Source organism: Amblyomma maculatum, chromosome 6 (genome assembly GCF_055883805.1).
Source record: "Amblyomma maculatum isolate TAMU_Amacu chromosome 6, ASM5588380v1, whole genome shotgun sequence".
Classification (NCBI taxonomy): Eukaryota; Metazoa; Arthropoda; class Arachnida; order Ixodida; family Ixodidae; genus Amblyomma; species Amblyomma maculatum.
Window position 1 is genome coordinate 174,384,647 of NC_139349.1, and position 19,782 is coordinate 174,404,428.

Sequence of the window (19,782 nt, forward strand, 5' to 3'; positions counted from 1 at the left end):
TTGAGAAACCTGGCTTCTTCCCCGTTATATATATATTCTTAGCAAACGGGTAAACAACACAGAAAACCACATGCGGCCGCCTCCGATCCGTTACAAACACCGGGCCCGCGCGGCAACCATGGCGCATTCAGTGGTGAAGGAGAAAGAGCAGAAAGAGTCGGAATAAAACTGTAACATCTCCGCAGGGTGGTGTCGAAGGTCACGGCTCTCAAAGCCGTGCAGCAACCACTATTTGCTAAAGCGACGCCACCGAAGACGCGGGACCAAAGAGCCAGCCGTCAACAAAGGCGATAAACAGGGGCCTCACGCGCCGACGCGGCGCCTCCGCGTCACTTGGTTCACGCTCAAACTAGCTTCCTACTCTTTTCAAAGCGCGCACTCACCTCCAGCCATCCGAATGCACTCCCCAGTCGGCGTAGCGCTCTATCCTTTCCCCGAAACGGGCTCAAGTCGGGAGGAAAAGAGGATGGACTGCGAGGGAGAAGCGGGCGCATCTGCGACCTTGATGACGGAGCTGAGAATTACTTCCCCATTCCGAAGCTCTTCACGGGCGCCCCGAAACGCCTGCGAGCGATGGCTTTGAGGGTTGGCTGTGGAGCTTTCTTGTTCTACGTTTCAGCGGCTTTCCGCCAAGGGCGGGAACAACTCCGGGGGTGGACGTGTTTCGGCGAAGGGAACGCTACTTCCTCATTCCTCCTCTTGAAAGTGCTTATCCCCCATTGTGCTTGTGCATGTGCGAACGGAATGTTCTGCTAAGGAGGGGGGTTGCGTTGCGTTTGGCTTGCATTGCTTTTGCTTGCTGGTAGCTGGCGCCGAAAATCACAGAACCCGGAAGGGAGTTTTTCCGCGATCTCGACCTTGTTCGGTGAAGCTAGGAAGAGAGCGAAAGTACCAGAAATTCTCTTTTAAAAGAAAGCAAGCTTTTCTTTCTGGTCGTTTTTCGACCGCCAGCGTCTCTGGAGGTCATACGGTGAAAGTTGCGTCCTCCCAACGTGCCACAAATGGAACGGTTTCTAGAAACTCAAAAGGTGTGCAAGAAAGTGTGCCTCCAAACTGCGGCCTTACAAGGGAAGTCGTGATTTCCTTTGTTTGGAACTGTTATTTCGCAATTAAACCTGGAAAATTAAACTTATCATTTGCACTCTTACCCGCATTCTGCATCCTGACAAGATATGCCAAGATTTGTGGAATTAAAAAATGGGGAGAGGGGCAGAGTTGCTCCTCTATAAGCCTTGTATGCCGCTTTAATGATACATTTAAATTAGTTACTTGGCTCTAAAAACCCTTCAACATGCATACCTCATGAGACACATGTTTCCCCGAGTTAGAAATAAGCACTCACTCACTCACTCACTCACTCACTCACTCTCCCACAGTCGATTGTTTTTCAGTGACGCAGTTTCTCTAATTCCCTATTCCTCTGCCTAGAGAAATATTGAATGAATGCACCGTGACAATCAATATAATAACACATCCTCCCACGGAGGATGTAGTTTCTTACTATCTGCAAAATAAGCAACCTATTATTTTTTTTTTATGCCACCTTATTGGCTTGCTGTGAGCGGAAAGAAAATTTGGAAACAAACTTCGGCTGTTCATCGGCAGCTTACACCATATATATCAACGTGTTCATAAAGGCATCATACAATATTTCACAGTTACCTGCAAAATATTTGAACACAATCCCATTGTTTTCTATGGCTCCGTGCGACCACTCGTAAACATGTGCATAGTCGCCCGCAATTCAAAGGTGTCTTACAAATCTGTACCTGTAAACTATTTCGGAAATCCCACATTTCCCTCTAAATGTTACCGACTAACGGCTGATTGGGGGGTTCAAAAAGTGTCTTCGATACCGGTTCCCGATACCCTCAAAATCCTATTCCTGATAGCGATACAAAATACAGGATAGAAATTGATTTCAGACGCAGAGCCTCGATACTGTATAGATCATAGTTCGAAGCGTCACTGAAATTGTTGGTCATATGGTTACCGGCGGATTTTTTCAGTGTCCAAATTCTTTAAGCTCTAGAGTTAGTGCAGCTGGTCTATTAAAGGTTTAGCTTGTATTTCAAGAAGACATGACCATAGATTAACTATGCCATTCAGAGGAATATTATTATTCTATTTAAGTTGTAACGTAGGGAATTACTTTTCCGCTCTTTTAATTTTTTAATGCGGTGAATTTCTTTTACGTGGTATTTCTGAGGCGAACGTCATAAATTATACTGTGACAATTACTTTTAAGAACGAGCCACTGCACTTTCGCTCGGCAGAGGTTTGCTCCTCCATTCTGTGGATCGGGAGCCCTGCAAGCATGAAGTGCATGCAAAAGGCCTGGGCCAGAAAGCCAACAAAATTGTACACACGAGCGAGGTCGTAGCCGCTCATTTGGAGGGAGAGAGAAATAGTAGAATAGAAAGGCCGGTAGGTCAACTGGTCGATGCTCGGTAGGCTACCCTACACGTGGGGAGGGGAACAAAGGAAGAAAAAGGAAAGAAGGAGATCCAAGGAAAAGGGCCTGTCACATTTCCAGAGATCTATAGTAAAAGGGGGTAGAGGGCGTACATCTAAAGTCTAGAACTCAACCCTGAGTCCCTTAAAAACTTCAAGAGTGCCTTCACTGCTTTCCTTTCTGGTGAAGGTGCCATCCAAGGGCCGGGATCTTAGCGTCTGTAACAGTGTGAGAGTCCAAGGGGCGGAGTGTATCAGCCAGGAAGGCACGCTTACGCTAAAACTGAGGGTAGTTACAAAGTATGTGCGCAATCGTTTCATCACACCCGCACTGCTCATACATATAGTAGAGTCTGCCATTCCGATGAGATGGGAATAGGGGTTTGTAAACGCCACTCCAGCCACAGGCGACACAGCATTGTAGCATCACCGCGGGGGAGGCGGAGTGGTATTTGCCGTTGAAGTAATTGCCCAAAGTGGTGCGAGCGGGATGTCCAGCCTCCATGCGTAGACCATGATTGTCTAGTCACGTTTCAGGCGATCAGTCGAAGGTGTCTTGCTACGTCGGCTCTTGTCAATGGTATCTGAACAATTTTGGTTGTATCATGAGCCAATCAAGCCGCATCGTAAGCTAAGTCGTTGCCATTAATTCCCCTATGGCCTAGTAGCCACTGGTAGAGGATTTTGTGGTCCTCTTTTAATGCCTGGTAATGCAGATGTCGTACCTCTGCTACAATTTGCTCATGGCAGCCATAGCTGGAGACCGATTGAAGACATTGCGGGGCAGGCTTAGAATAACGGAACACAGCCCCTTTTGAGGCTATTGTTTAGTGACATTAATTACAGCAGCACGAAGTGCGGCCAATTGGTCTTATGCGAAATTAGTTTGTAAATGCTTGCTATACTCGGAGGAATGACGACGGCGCAGACAGAACTAGTAGGGATTACCGAGCCATCCGTATAGACATGAGTACGGTCCCAGTAGTCATTGTGCAGCACGAACAGTGTCAGTTCCTGAAGGGCAGGTGTTATAAATTTGATTTCTTCGATATCCTTGGAATAGCAAGGCACACACATGTGAGCGACTGACGTGACGACTGACGTCATGCTGCCGTCAGTGGCGACTGACGTCATGCTGCCGGAGTGAACTGTTTTGAAATGGATGGCTGGTGCGCTGCTATGACCTTTGAAAAAGCAGAATGTGGTCTCTGCAGGGGCAACTGCGCAAGTTGATACTGTGGAACCCTTGAAACGCATGTCTTTTGTGCATTCGCAAAGAGTCGAGAGTAATATACATAGAAAGCAAGTGATGTTTGGCGAGTGCAATACTTCCCAATGTTGATGCTCTCTGAAGGAGGCCCAGGCATGTGCAAAGGGTCTCACCCTGAACTGCCTGGAGGGCACGGAAATTAATTTTGCGCGTGTTTTAAAGTACGGGGGTACCTGTCAAAGGAATCCTCGAAGTGATGTTCTGCAACGGCTTCATTGACTGTACCGACGAGCCAACTGATTTTCCGCCAAGAAAGCAGAGTAAGTACGTGAGCGATGGATGTTAGCTTTTTTCAATAGTGTGCAATGCGGGCTTCATGACTGTGGTCTATCACAATCCCTAAGAAACGATGAGTTTTGTAGTGAGAAATGTTATAACCATCAATGCATACCGGATATGGATTCATAAATTTGCGTGTAAATTCCACTAGCACGAACTTTTCTGGTAAAACGCTGAGACCTTCCTTCTGAAGATATGACGAAGTTATTGTTGCTGCCCGTTGAAGTCTTTCACGCACCTGGAGACGCGTCACAGAGGAGGCCGAAATGCAGATGTCATTGGCGTACATTGACATCTGAACTGTGAAGAGGAGGTTCTCTGGAAGGGCACACCACCCTGGGACACGCCAAGGTGGGTATAATACGCTGGAGTCGAGCCACCTTCACACTGAATAAAAATTATCTTCTAGTCAGATAACTCTCTATCCACACGAACAACCGATCACCGATGCCCAAAATTTCCAGCGCATCAAGGATGGCTTCATGGACTACGTTGTCGCAGCCACTTTTGACATCAAGAAAGAGTGCCACGGACAGGCGTTTCATTCGATCATTACTGTTGTTTAGGCGTGGACATGAGGTAAACGGCATTGTCAATAGATGAGCGACCCCGCCGAAAGTCGTCATTGCTTTAGGGTATATTTAGTAGTGCTCGCGATACCGCTCAAGGCATGTCAAAACCATTCTTTCTATGACCCACGCAAGTGGCCAAAGCGATTGGCTGCACAATGTCAGCTTGAGCGGAGATCTCCCTGTTTTTAGTAGGGTGTATCAGCCGACTCGATTTTATTTCTGAGGAACAATACCGTCGAGCCAAGAGTGGTTATAATATTTAAGTAGCTCTTCTCGCGCCTCATTACCAAGATGGCACAGCGCAGCGTATGTGATTCCATCTGGCCTTGGTAAAGACGAACGCCTACATCTTGCAAGACAAGAGTCGAGTTCCTCACGAGAAATAATGACATTCCTCGCTGATTCTCGTGACATAGCAGGAACACGCTGGGAACACGAGGTAGTCGTTGTACCCGCTATTTTCTTACAGAAGTCAATTGCCACCTGAATCTATTTACCAACGTGATATAAGGCCAAAACACAGAGTGGCTGTCTTTGCTGTGGAGGCATACGAAGGTGCCGCACAGTTCGCCAGATGAGGGACATGGGCTTTCGGGAAAACTTCCAGCACTGGTCCGCCAGTTTATCATTCTTCGCTCGATTTTTTTTTTCTGAATACGTTTAGCCGCTCTTAGATCAATTAAGCACTTGTTTCGTCTGTATCGTCTTTCTTCTACGTAGGCGTAGAGGCACGTAGGCGTTCTAGTTTGATGTCAAAGTCCCTGCGTATTTTGGCGAGACGTAATCATTAGCAACAGTCATAGCATTGCTATAGTGTCCTCTAACCTACCAGTGAAGGCTTCTTTGCAGGCCTCCTCCATATGCTTTTTAAATACCGTCCAGTCGATGTAGTGCATGATAGCTGGGGCGGACGCACCAAGTCCATTTATTTTGAGGTAAGTAGGAATGTGGTTACTCCCATGGGTCTCCACATTACAAAACCAGTGGGCACACCGGTGCAAAGGCAGAGAAACTAATGTCAGGTCCAGACAACTGCAGTAGGAACAGCCGCGTAGGTATGTCTGTCTGCCGTAATTCAGTATATAGAGGTCATTATCTGAATCAAATAAGGCCATGCATATTCCTTAATTTGGTGTTGATTCTGGTACTTCCCCACAGTAAGTAGTGGGCGTTAAAATCTCCTTGGCGCTCGGGTTTCCTCCATAATGGCCTTCAGCCTTTCGCAGTCTAACTGAGAGGGGGGATACACATATGCTGCAATCAGTCTGAACTGCGACGTTTTTGTCTTCACTATGAAACATGCACACTGATTTTCATTATGAGGTGGCACTGGGCAGCAAAAGATTCGTACCCCGATAGCCTAATTGCTTGAGTTAAGTTAGGCTCGCAGATGACCAGAAGTAGTTTGTTAAGACGTGTGGCCGGAAACAGGTTCGGGACTTCAGGCCTATTGCGTTCTACTGGAAGAGCGCGGCGCTTCTGACTTTCCCATGAAACGTAGGAAGTTGGCCAACCATTGCAGTTTAAAGATCCTGAAGTGCTGTATCGAGGGAGTCTAGCACGGCTAAGGTACTTCGAGCAGTTCAGGATTGCAGAGCCTCTAGTAGAAGCCAAATAGCGTTGACCACCGTCCTTAAGATCACGAGTCTTTGGCGATCATGCTCCAAGAGCCCATCCGGAGTAGTGGATTTGCTCGATGACGGGAGCTTACGTCGAGGTGCCTCAGGAGGATTTAATATTGGAAGCGCTGGCCAAGAATCCCACCCTGACGCCTTCTGATCTGTATTGTCTGTAGCGCGCACGGGTAACACTAGGACGAGGTGGAATTGGAGGGGAGTGAAGATGGAGGCGCCAGCTGCGCTTTTACGCGGCTGTCGGTGGCAGCGGCCTTTATGGAATTTCCCTTGCGTCGGGCACGTCTTATGCGAATAATCGCAGTGGCTTCGCGGTACGTGAATTGTCTCGGACCATTTTGCCCGCTCATGTTTTATCCGCGGGCAATCTCTAGACTAGCCGTCATGGGGACCGTTGCAGTTTGAACACCTCAAAACCTGTGCGGTACATGACTCAGAGTCATGACGTTCAGCAAATACGGGAGCACACCCTCTTGTTGCTGCAGATTCCGCTAACATGACCCAGTTTCATACATTTCTGACATTGCAGGGGCTTTGGTATGAATGGCCGAACAGCATGACGAGAGTGACCTACCATCACATGTGACGGCAGGCTGTCGCCTTTGAAGGTGATCTTCACACAGCGAAAATTTCCAAGTCGTGACACCCGAAGAATCACGGACCATTGTTTTGCTGGCTCCACGAGTATGGGCAGATCATCTTTCGTGATAGCCTCGTCGACATCGTAGATGACACCGTAAGAAGACTTCTCGCCCAGCGTGACAACTGTATGCACTGGTATACCTCCGAGTTCATTGATGGACCGCAATGATTCGAGCGTAGACGCGTGATGGAAGTCAACTGCGACGACATTATTTGCGCGAGTTCACCCGAACGTCTTCAATTCACTTTGCCCTTTCTCGTTCTGTTGAAGGCAGGAAAATTGTATCTGGAATTGATACTGCTTTATGAAACCAATACTAACCTAATGCCATAGCCTTCTGAGCAGCAAATAATAATATAGATACAATCACATAATTTCAATAAAACACGTATAGTAATTCAGTTTATTAACTTTCTAAGAGTGAGTTTGCCGTGCATAGACTTCTACGTTAAGTTCAAATAATCACTTCCGTTAGCAAGCTAGAAAAATACCTTCTTCAAATATTTTTTCCATGCGAAACCGATTTGATAGTATTTGGCTACAAAGAAATAAACCGTAAATTTTCTCTGCAGCTTATCATTTTTTTATTATTATTTTTTTTTTATGTTTTGCTGCAGCCCGATTTCCTCTGGCCTTCCGCTGTGCTAAGGAAGCATGCAACTTCCTTGACTGTGGATATTTCGTCAGCACTGTACTTCAACTCGCTTCATTTCTAACATTCTGCCCTTAGCACTTCGAAGGAAACAAAAAACAAAAATTTAATAGCTGACCGTTTTATTAAGTACGACGTACTATGCCATCACAGTTTTTACTTACCGCGACTAAGTGACCGAATTTGCTCAAACCATCTCATCGGAAGATTCGCGCGATTAGACCGTACGTGCTACAGGCAAATGAAGAAAGCCTATCAGCAGGAGCGGACAAGATACTGTAGCGAAAGCTTAGCATAGCTAGAGCTATTGGGTGCGAGGACATACCGTGGCGCCACCTCTCGGCAGCGCCCGGCTGACGTACTAAGTGGGATACCGCGAGGAGTAGCCGCAGTGCGATGCTTTTTCAGGGAGTTTGATAGAGCTATATTTAGTTATTTGTTTATTGTACACTTCGCTTGGGCCTATTTAGCTTACTTGATGTAACAGGCTTACTTATTCAGCAACAAATACCTCACCGAATCAGTGAGTTGTTGATGACCAACGAGTTTTAGCTACCGACGACGACGGCGTGCACCGACCAGCGTTATTTGCGTCGTTACGGAGAGCACGAAGGCTAGCACACCACCAGTCAGAGGTAAGCGATCATTGATACTCTAATATTAAAGATACCTTTGTCACCACTGCTCAATCTCGCGCAGCGCGCCTTCGGTTGATGTCAGCGGAAGCGGCGTCGTTCGGCGGCTCCTTCACCTTGTTAGACTATAGGCAAAGTGAGCGCTAAACATGACGCAGAGAAGTCCTTAAATGCAAATGTGCGGAGGTGCGTTTCAGGCAACGAATGTTTGCGTGCTGAATACGCTGATTGCTCGGGCTTCATGTGGATGTTTACCCGAAGCAGAGTAGTTTTGTAGACCGTTCACTGCACAAACCAAAACATGCAATGCTCCAGCTCGTTTTTGTTTTTAATGTTCGAAATATCTTCAGTACTGCTGAAGCTCCTTAAAGCGACTCATCTGCGTACCGCTGCGTGTTATTTTTGTATGTTACTCTACAGAATATTTTACTTTGTTTCAGTGAAACTTCCATTGTCAAGTATTAACGAGTTTATTGAGAAGAAGTTTGAGACCTCCAGGCTTTTAATAGAAGGGGAGAGTTTATTGAGAAGAAGTTTGAGACTTCAAGGCTTTTAATAGAAGGGGAGGCGTGTACGAGGCAAAGCACATCGTGGTCTGCAGCGTGAAGATTTACAAAGACGATGAGGTCACACTTGATGGCCTTGTCCTTCAGACCTTTGCTGTCAACAAAGAACCTCACGAGCTGAAGATCGAAACAAAAGGAAGGACAGTGACTGCTGCATCTTGCACCTGCAGAGTATGAGTCCCAGCAATGGCTCATTAAAAGTGGTATCACTGTCACAGTATTTCTTCTGCATACTTGTTTAACCATGATGGATATTTCAAAGTAAATAATATTAAATATCCAATTTGTATCTGCTGCTAATACAAAAGGGAATATTTTTAAGATGTATTAGGCAAAATTTTCAGGTTTATCTGTATATGCGTGTCTTACTTCTGAGAATACAAGTTGTTTACTTTGCTTTTTTTTATTTTGCAGCGAGCACAAGTGCAAACACATGGTAGCTCTCCTGGTGCACATTCACGACACAGAGACCTTTGACCTCGTGTGTTCCACTGATTTACCTCAGCAATGGGGAAAAGACCAGAGGGCTACTGTGAAAGGTAAATATGCCCGAGAAACATAGTGTACCTGCATTGCACCAAAAAGGTAAGGACAAGTCAATTTGGTGGGGAGGTTAAGGCATCAAAATATTGTCTTAGCATAGCCCTGGCAATTGCTACTGGTACACGTGTACAAAAAATACACTCTTGTTTTTTTTTTTTTCAGTGCAAACTTCGGTTTCTGAACATACAAGCTGTAGCGGAAACTCAAGCGCATAATTTGATCTGACTACTTCTTTTAATTATGAATTCAAAGTAAGTTTAGTTTTCATAATCTCGATACGGATTAAAGTGTTTGTATGTAGTGAAAGGCTATTGTGGGGGTGGGCTCAGGAAATTCATTCGATGGAACCTTTCTTGTTTTAGGCTAAAAAAGAAAACATCAAGGTGCCTGAAGGTGATATCCGGAAGAGGTTGCTCCAAGAATTGCCATACAACAGTGCTACACTTCGCCACAGTGAGGGCAGTAAGTGGATATATTCTGCTTCATGACTTAGTGCCTTGTCATAAAATGCCAGTTGAAGTGTACAAATGATAACAATTAGAAGCTTATCCTCTAAAGAGTTTAACAGAGTACATTCTCATTGTTGGTGTACGTTATTTGAATTTCTGATTCCTCATACAAGAATGATTTTAATAAAAACAAAACTTACACAGATTGTTTTTTCTTGTTAAGTATGCTAAGATTTTTTATTCCTTTCATTTTAGGAAGTCAGAATGCCCATACAGGCACTGAAACCCACACAGTGTCAGTTAACAGTTCTGGCAGCATAGCAAGTACAAAGGATACGTCTTTCACTGTTCAGCTATGTGAGCTTCATGAAGGAATTGCAGCAAGCATAGCAAGCCAAGCAATCCCTGGCATAAAAAAGCCACCTACACTCACGGAAGCTGCCAGGAAGGCTCTCACAGAAGGAGCAGTTTCAGCAGAGGATATTTACTGCTACCTCCAGCAAGCATACACAAACTCAGATATTGACTTAATACATAATTTAACAACAGCCCAAGCAAATGCTCATGATTGGGTGATTTACAGAAAAGGAATGGTAACAGCATCAGTAGCATACACACGAGTCAACACAATCAGGACACGGAGGAGCCCACATTATGTGCGAGCTCTTCTAAAGGTCGGGCTCAAAGACATTTCTGTGCAGACTTCTGCTATGTTAAGGGGCACGCTGCTCGGAGGCACAGCAAGGAAGGCATATCCAACTGGAAGTCTGCGCAGAAACTTGAAAGTTGAGCAATGAGGACTTGCAATTGTAAGCCAGCACCCATGTATTGGTACCAGCCCAGATGGGCTAGTAACATGTGACTGCTGCACTCCAAGAGTGCTTGAAGTGAAGTGCTTCATAAGCTTAGAAAAATCAAGGCAAAAGACGCTGTAAAGTTCAACGCGTCATTTTTTAATGATGTTATGGACAGGGCCATCTACTTCTTCAAGTCCTATGGACTACCCTGCCTTATAAATTAGTGAGAAAACAGGTGCTCACTGCAGGTAAGGAGCAATAAAGAGTTGGTGTTCTCTTTGTGCGTTACAAACCACTGCTGAGATTGTGGATAAAATGCGTGTGCACCTAATGTCCTGTTCTTCTCTGCATATGCACTGATGTAGAGAAAAGCCATGAGAGTCAAACTGAACATTACATGAACAAACTTTTCATGTAATCGCACCAAGTAAAATCATGAACAATATGAAAACTCTAAAAGATTACAAAACGTGCTTCAGTTCACACAAATAATACACCACCGTTTCATACACAGAGCAAATAAAGAAACTGAGAGATATAATGAAATCTCTCAAAATAAGATGCAAAAAATATATACACACAGTAGCAAACACAATGTCAAACTCAATTCAAAAAATATTTGAAAAAAAGAGTCCATCACTTGGTCGAGGCAAACAAATCAGCCCTAGGAAACATCATTTATAAAAGAAACTGCTATAACACATTGCCCATGAATTTTGCTGCACTTTTCTGCTGCAACAAAAACTTGCCATCACTAAAAATTGGCTTAGAGAGGTTCACAACTCCAGCAATAACCTCTACGATATCATCAATGTAAGCGAAAAGCTCAGTGCCCAAATTCCATGTCAAAATATGAAAGGCTTTCATGCACTGGATTGCATGCTCAACATGAACACGAGCATGTTTATCAAGTTGCTTTCTCTTGCGCAGGAACGGAGGACGCCCCAGTGGGATGTGATGCTCGAGGCAAAGCTTATCTATCAGGAATCCTTTATCCACCATGACACTATCAGTTGGCGTCAGCAACCTTTCTAATATCTTGCTAGTATCCTACTTTCTTTTGTTATGTGGGAATCAGATGTCCGGCCACCATAAGCTTCACTTACATAACTAATGTGGCCTCCTAGGGTCTCACAGACTAAAACCTTAGCTGTTTACTTGCCTTTGTACCAGCTGTACGTAAACAGCTGGGACTCCATATCCTTCGGTCTTTGAAGCGGTATTTCTGTGCAATCTAGCACAGCCCTTGCACTCGAGTATTCCTTGAACTACACAGTCAAATTATCCACGACCGCTTCCTTACTTGGCCACAACACTGCATTTTTCATAATTGCAGCCAAGATTACCACACTAGTCTTGAAAATGTCTGGTGCTATGGTGCGATGAATGCCAAAAAGCACACCAAGCAAAGCAAATGACATGTTGTGATGCAGCTTTATCAGGGTTAATAGTACTGCATCCTCATTTGCCAAGCAAAAGCTTTTTGAATGCATTAAAATGCGGCCGTCAGTGTAAATATCACATATATTGTAGAAGAGTTCAAAGCAAGAAACTCCAATCAAGACGTTCAGATCTTTTTCTCCTTGAATGCTCGATGTGCTCAGTGGTTGTTTCTGTGTGGGATCAAGTGTGTTCTCCTGGAGACCAATCTCCTTTCCTATGGCCTGAAGGTCGGTAGGCATATCTGAAGCACATATAATACAAATTTATTTTTGAAATCAACAAATCAACAATAAAAAAAAAATGATGCATCTGAGAATGATACCTTTATCGTCATCTGGACTGGCATTGATATCTGCATCATCTCCAGACTCAGACATACTATATTCACTGTCTGGTTCTCATGCTGGAAGTGTGTCGGGCTTCTTTTTCAGGAAAATTTCGCCCAGTGGCTTGTCCTCTGAAAATACAAATGTCTGTATGAGATATAAGTTCGTTTCACAAATGACACTACAGACTGTCAGAATTCTAAAAGAAAATGATACAGCAGTCATTTATAACTTTGCATGCAAGTAATTTACATTTTCCATCTTTGCTTCGGTTAATCTGTAATATAGACTTTAATTACTTTTTAAAGACGTTCTTGACTTGCAAAACATTAAAAAAAAACACACAGTGGTACATAATCCAGAGCAGAGATATCGTTACTAATGTTCTGAAGAGCAGTGTACCTGGTTTTTGCATTTCATTAACTTTAAGACATGGCATTCTTGCATAGCTCATTTGTGCATAAATTCAAACATTTAGTCTAACAGCCAAGTACGACAATTTTAATAATGAATGCACATGGAGGTTATCCAAGCCATTATAAATTGCACTCATGCACCCTTGTCATGCTTTTTTCATAGGGGACAAAATACAAAGAATTACTCGCACGCACATGCACGCACACACACGCGCATTCACATACATACGCATATATGCACTAATAAAGCACCATAGGAGAGCTGAAGAACATATTTGGGGGAAGACACGTGATCGGCATCTATTCATTGCACTTCTAAGTAGTCGCAGCGCAGTGCACATCTATTCAGCAATACAATGGACGCAGCAAGCAGAAACATAACTAATTCAGACAGAATACAATAATTACTACTCCCCGATATAAAAATATCCTACTCGTGGAGCACTGTGCGCGAAATTAAGACCAGCGGAATCGACGTTACAGTATACGAACACATTCAGCTTACCTCCGTCCTGTACCCAGTTTCGGCAGCGCCGAGCAGATGGCTGGCGATCCAAGCGTCGAACTGGCAGGTTCTGGGACGGCACTGCTCCGTGCATCAGCCAGCGTTTTTTCCATCCTGTCAACAGTCAACCTTCGTTACATCTGCAAGTGGTGGGAGCGCGGACGTAAACAGACACCGCTGCGATCCTTCAACCACTACTCACGGAACACTATAGCACCAACTCCATAGACAAACTCTTCCTCTTTGAAGTGTTTACTGCAGACACGCGAATGAGCACTTGCCTTCTTGCCCATTCACAGTTTGACCAGCTAAGCTTCTCGCAGCTTCTTGTCCTTCGAATAAAAATGAAAGCTCACGCATGGCTCCGCCGCGTTACGTCCGGCATTCAGGCGCCGAGCAGTGCCAACGGCTTCAGAAAACAGCAGCAGCTCTAAAGATGACGTACGATAGGCATATTCAATAGCAGGAATTGATTCTAGGCAAATATAAAACGAATAACGCGACTTTTACCTTTTAAAATGAATGAATTTACACAAACGTATGCTCCAGCAGCAGTAAGCGGGGTCACGTGATCCCATTCTCGTAAACATCGACGCTAGCGCCATTCGCTCCTGTGGTGGCGCTCGCGATCATAGGTTTGCACATTTCGCCGGTGCCTCTAAAAGGCCGCTACTGTGCATGCACCTTTACCATGGCAACTAGTTCATTCGGAGCATAGAGTTCCTTACACTACCTAGAGGGAAAGCTGAGGGCGCTGCACTTCAGCCACCATGGGCGCGCTAAGAATCATGGGCCGGTGTGCTACTTGTTGCGGGACAGTCGGTTTTTCTCGGTTACGTGGAGTGGCCTTACTGCGATGTTTCTTTTTCGTCATCATCATCATCTGAAGGTGCGTACATAGACCGCAAAAGCCATAGTAGCGAAGGCGCAAAAGCAGACGTCGCCAATAAATGGTTTCTGTTTCCCGAAATGCCGCTAAAAACTTCCTTAAGTGATTGCACAACGATAAATATTTTCATAACATTTTTTCCTTTTAAAGTTTGCCTATTAAGTGCGAAATATTGGTATTTGTGCTGCTCAAAACTAAGCCAATAGGAGAAAGAGCCATCGCTTATATTGGATAAATCTCACACTGGCATTCTGTTTCTCTCTCTTTTTGTAATTTATAGTCACAATATTCAATCTTGGAACATTATTTACGGTAGAACAACGTTTATCTTTGCATTAGTTGTGGCCAAAAGTAGTAGTTCTGCACTCGGTAGCCCTCCGGCACATGATGCTTTGAGCGCCCATGGTGGCTGAACTGGTCGTCTAAAAACTCTATGTAAACTCCCATAGACGGCAGCACAGCTTTCCCTCTAGGTAAGAGTAAGAAACTATGATTCGGAGCCGAGCGCGATGGCCGCCTGCTCATCCGCCGCGCGGCACGGGACGTGGCACCAGCCGCTACTGCGCATGCGCCGTAACCATAACAACCAGCTGAGCCGTTCCACAGGTGTTCGGCCGCTGCACTCCCTACAGAGAGAAGTGTAGCGGCATCCTAGCAGATGCGCGCCCCGGCACGGAAAGGAGCAGAAGGGTAATTTCTGCACTGGGCATGCACGCGCCGCCGTGCAGAGCTGACCGAGTGTAGAAGAAAGCGTGTGCCGGCATCGCATGCGCACGGGATGAAAGCGGATTGCGCCTACAAAGTAGTAATTTCGACCACTTGGGGCTCTTAAAGGTGCACTGACATCGCAACAGCACACGAACGCCTCTCCATTTCGCCACCATCGAAAGGCGGCTGCCGGCGGTCCGCTTCGCAGCCGGGTACTCTGGTTCTATATTCGCTCCACATTCCGTTCAGCAGCGCTGTGCCCCTTTAATGTTTTTATGAATATGCATTTTATGAACAATAATCTTGATTCGAGTATCTTTGAGGTGAAGCTAAGAAAATCAACTACGACTTGTTGAAGAGTTGCTAGCTTGGCCAAACAAAAAGAAGGCCGCAGCTGATGCATTTGACGCTGCTGGCGGATATGACACCACTGAGCCGCGTGTGCGACGCTGGGATCTTTATTGTGCTGAGACGGAAAGCAGCAAATGCTCTGCGATCGTCTGATAATGAGGGCGGAATTCCCTCATTTCAGCCGGCAAGCAGCAGATTTTGAGAGAGATATAGAAGGCATTTCTACCAGAACGGTGAGCCCGGGTCCTCGTCCATTTTTCCGCTCAACTCACTGGAGAAGCGCAAAGTATTCCCCGTTTATTTGCCACACAACGAGCGTAGTATGAAAGAAGACTGACAGAGCAAATGTACTGGCATCTTAATATTTTGTTAATGTTGTTCCGTTATCTTCTGAAGTTTTTTTTTTTTTTTTTTTTTTTTTTTTTTTTGTGGCACCGAGTGCTGGTAGCCTAAAATATTACTCACAGCAGCGCATAAACTTACCGAATCCTTTTTTTTTTTTGTTCATTGTCGAAAATCGCAAACCTGTGATTATATTTTCAATACCGATCCTTCGATACTTCCATTCCCCGCAAGGGATACAATACCGATAAAAAAAATTCATCTGGAGATAGCAATGAGGACAGAGGCATCATCGATACTGTCATTCCTGATGCTACTTCAATGCGCCCGGGACGGGGTATGCCCCTATGCGGTTAACTGGATGCGCAGCGGGCCCCACTGGCTTTGGATTAAGCGGTACAACTAACTGCTAATTTGAAAAAAGGCGAGGGTTTCACGCATGGGCCACAAGATGTCAGAAAAATGCTGCCTAATCGCCATTGTTTTATCTCCAAATTAATTTCTTCGCATTCACCACAATGCAATGACAATGACTTAATCGGGAGGAATTCTCTTCGTACTCTTGCCACCCCTGAGAGAGTGCGGTTTATTGATTACAGTCATCCTTGCATTTAGAAAGGATTCCAATTCCACAGGGGACTGACATTGCGCAGATATTCTCAGCGTGTAAATGGACGAAATCGATAATCAGCGCTCTATTTCTCTAGAAACCTGGTATCAACAAACAAGATTAGAAATGACTAATTAATATATTTCTATATATAACTCTTTCTTTTTTTTTGCGCTTTAAAACTATAACAGAATCGATTTTTTTGCAATGGTAAAGCGAGGAGCCAGCTTCCACCAGTAATCGGATGTTTTCTTTTTGGCATGTTTTAATTCGAGATCGTCGTCCAGGTGGGCTAGGGCAGTGTTGCTTCATTCACAGCGCTGTTAGCTGGTGATCTGTGTCTGCTTTATCCCACTCCTTCTTTGGGCCTTTTTATAGCCTGCAGCGTAAATAATAAATAAAGAAATAAAGAAAATAAATATATTTCACCTTGCGCAGTCATCAGTAAGACCGCACTACCTTGAAAATGTTCATAATTGAATAGTTTTAAGGCGCAAAAGACAGACAAGACACATAAGTATAGGTGACAGGAAGAAGCCCCATCCTGAGCTTTAGGTGACCTACCTGCGCATGTGACGACAAGCTATATGGCGCTTCGTCCTGTCACCTATGTGTCTTGTCTGTTTTCTGCGCCTTAAAACTATTTAATTATGAACCAAAACCAACTAGCACAACAGCAATGGCTCTTAGACTTGGAAATGTTCTCCAGAACTCGGGGAGTTTTCAGACGGAGATTGTCTTCCAGGCAGGTGATGCAACTGGCAAAGTAAAGCGAAACTCTCAGTAAGAACTGCCTCGTCCCGAACACTGCTCGTCGGCCCCTAAGTTTACGTTGTTCAGAAAAGGAGAAATGGAGAGCAATTCGTGCGCCCGTTCTGCGGGAGTAAAAAAAGGCTAGCTCCCCTTTCAGCGGTGCTATTTTTAATGGGATTACACGCGGGCCCCGCGTCGCCAAGCAGGTGACCCGGGCGCAGAAGGGAGACTGCGGCCGGCGTTGGCCGTCGCGCTGTGCGGGCGCCCCTCGTTTATCATGCGGGCCACCGCTGTCACTGAGACAGCCGGCCCAGAGGCCCACTTCTTGTGAATTACTATAATTGCGATGATTACGCGATTGACTCATTTAATGAAACGCGCGCTTTTTACGTATACCGTAAAATGCTTAAAAATGTATCTCGCTTTATTTCTAGTCAGCATGCTTGCTTGGTGAGCAGAGCGACTGAAACCTATGGGCAGAGGAAAAAGCGTGATTGTTCTGGATTGGATTGATTGGATTGGATTAGTACTGAGGCTTCCCTTTTTGCCAAGTGGACCAGAAAGGTCCTAGCCAAGTCAATTCCCTACTGTGACGGAGTCTGTCCCGCCATATGGCGCAACGCCACCAACACTATTTATCTAGTATGCCTTATCCAGTTCTCAAGGCGTCGTTCGGTTGTCTGCACAGCCACAGCCCTCTCACCTCGTTGTGTCGCATCACTGTCCACCGCAGCGTCTCCTTGCGGCTGTCCAGACGTGAACCCCAGCACCTGCGGCAAAGTTGACCCGCTAGGCTGACATGGCATGAGCACTTGGCAAGTCAACACAATATGTTCAATCGTCTCTGTCTCCCGCCCGCACACAAGACATCCACGTTGTCCTTGCCCTTGATCATGCGCATGGTCCAGCCGCATGATCATCATCGGCGCAAGACGATGATGATCACGCGGCTGGAGGACCTGCCTAATCTCCCACTAGTGTATGCGGCCTTAGCCTACTGACGCAAGGATGAATAGGGAACATGTTGGTGGATCATTTGCAGAAGGAATGAATGCTGGCCAAAAGTTTACCTCGAGTGTCCATGTATCTTTTTTTTTTCTTTTTTTTTTTGCTGGCATTCGTATCATCTGTCCCATCTTAACAATACACTGTTTAAATGATCCAGCTCGGCCCTAAATCAGGAGCCTATTGCTTAAAGACACCACTAGAAGTATTTTGTCGCTTCCACTTGTCGTATGGACATCAACATACTTCGGTGCACATGCATCGTAAGGAAGCGCCACAACAAGTAGCATTTGTAGCCTAGCCTGCTAACCATAGTGGTTGCTTAGTATTCCTAAAAGGTATCTTCTTGATCTATCTACATAGCCTGTGTTTAATTCTCTCAGCCCCTCTTTTATCACCAGTTGTAATCTCAATCTATTATGCTGATTTTAATTTTCCGGGTGGTGAGTTACGCCACTGTGTTTCAGCAATTACTTCCCAATTTAAAGCGCACATTTGTGTCAGCATGTGACAACGCCTAGCATCACACTCATGTTGTTGTACTTTTAATCCTCATTAATTTTCCGGATTCTGAAATGAAACAAACGCGCAACAATGGAACAAATGAGCAAACACCTGTATGCATGAAACAAACATACCGTTAATTAAAACTGATTGCTGGGCTAGTTGGTGCATAGCCACATAAAGGAAAGGTTAATAGCGCAACAAAAAGACCCTCACAAATAGGCACAAATAGACACACAGGACAGGCGCTGACTCCAACTTCTTTCTCGGAACACCACATACAAACTTCTTCAACATCCAAATGCTCCCACAGAGTCATCAACATATGCATAGCAATAGCATAGCATAAAACGACTTGGTTGAAAATGTATTACTGAATCATCTCTCTCCCTGTATAGTTGTGAAGGTCGACTGTTAAATGTTGTTAGGTAGGGTATGCATATGCAATTGCTATGCATATGTTGCTGGCTTTGTTGTAGCATTTGGATGTTGAAGAAGTTTGTATATGGTGTTCCGAGAAAGAAGTTGGAGTCAGCGCCTGTCCTGTGTGTCTATTTGTGCCTATTTGGTAGTGTCTTTTTGTTGCGCTAATAACCAGTCCTTTATGTGACCAAACGTACCGTATTTACTCGATTCTAATCCCCCTTTCTTTTCACGATCGCGATGCCGAAAGTGAGGCGGATGGAGGGAGGTAAAGCAAGAAGACGTTTTGCTTTTCGTCTCCACTAAGATGCGAAGTGCAGCCATGAAGGCTTCACAAGAATATGTAGATTTTTTTTATTTTCCTGCCCATACTCATACAGGTTCCTCTGGCATAGTTGCCGAGGGCAGTGTGTGTGATTATCTGTGTGTGATTAAGCAAATAACTTGTCCCAGTCGCTAATCAATAATAAGGAGTTACATATAAAACACATGGCTCTTAAGCGTGCATCGAGCACAATGGCTTTAAATATAATGACATGCCAAAATTTTACTGACCAAGCATTTGATTCTGCCGGTATTTTAACAGCGCCCTTCTCCGGTGAGAATGTTTTGTTAGATTTTTCTCCCATCTTGATTTGTTACTATGAACCACTTCGCAGTATTATTTATTTATTTTAACAATACTACCAGTTCATTCAGGACCAGGATAGAAATGGCTTGGTTGCATCAAATGTAAACATATAGTAGTAAACTAAGAAATTACACATGAAATACAATTATCACCAAGAGAAAAAATGTATATAACAGAGAGAATTACTTACAGCGCTTAGCACACGCAATATTATTGCTAACTTTACTGCAATCTCCCTTCCGACATAGTGGCACGTGGAAGACGGACAGTTCCTCGTGCACTGCCACTACGTCCGAATCTAGCAACAAACTAGCCCATATAAGAGCATTTGTAATACAGTCTTTTAAAGGGGGTATGAAATGGCTATAAAGGTCACTGATAC

General features: G+C 44.8%; 2 pseudogenes; one reads left to right on the forward strand and one right to left on the reverse strand.

The window, feature by feature from the left end:
- Positions 1-6,271: 6,271 nt before the first annotated feature.
- On the forward strand, positions 6,272-10,487 carry LOC146187437 (uncharacterized; annotated as a pseudogene).
- Positions 10,488-11,187: 700 nt separating this feature from the next.
- On the reverse strand, positions 11,188-11,930 carry LOC146187438 (uncharacterized; annotated as a pseudogene).
- Positions 11,931-19,782: the final 7,852 nt, after the last annotated feature.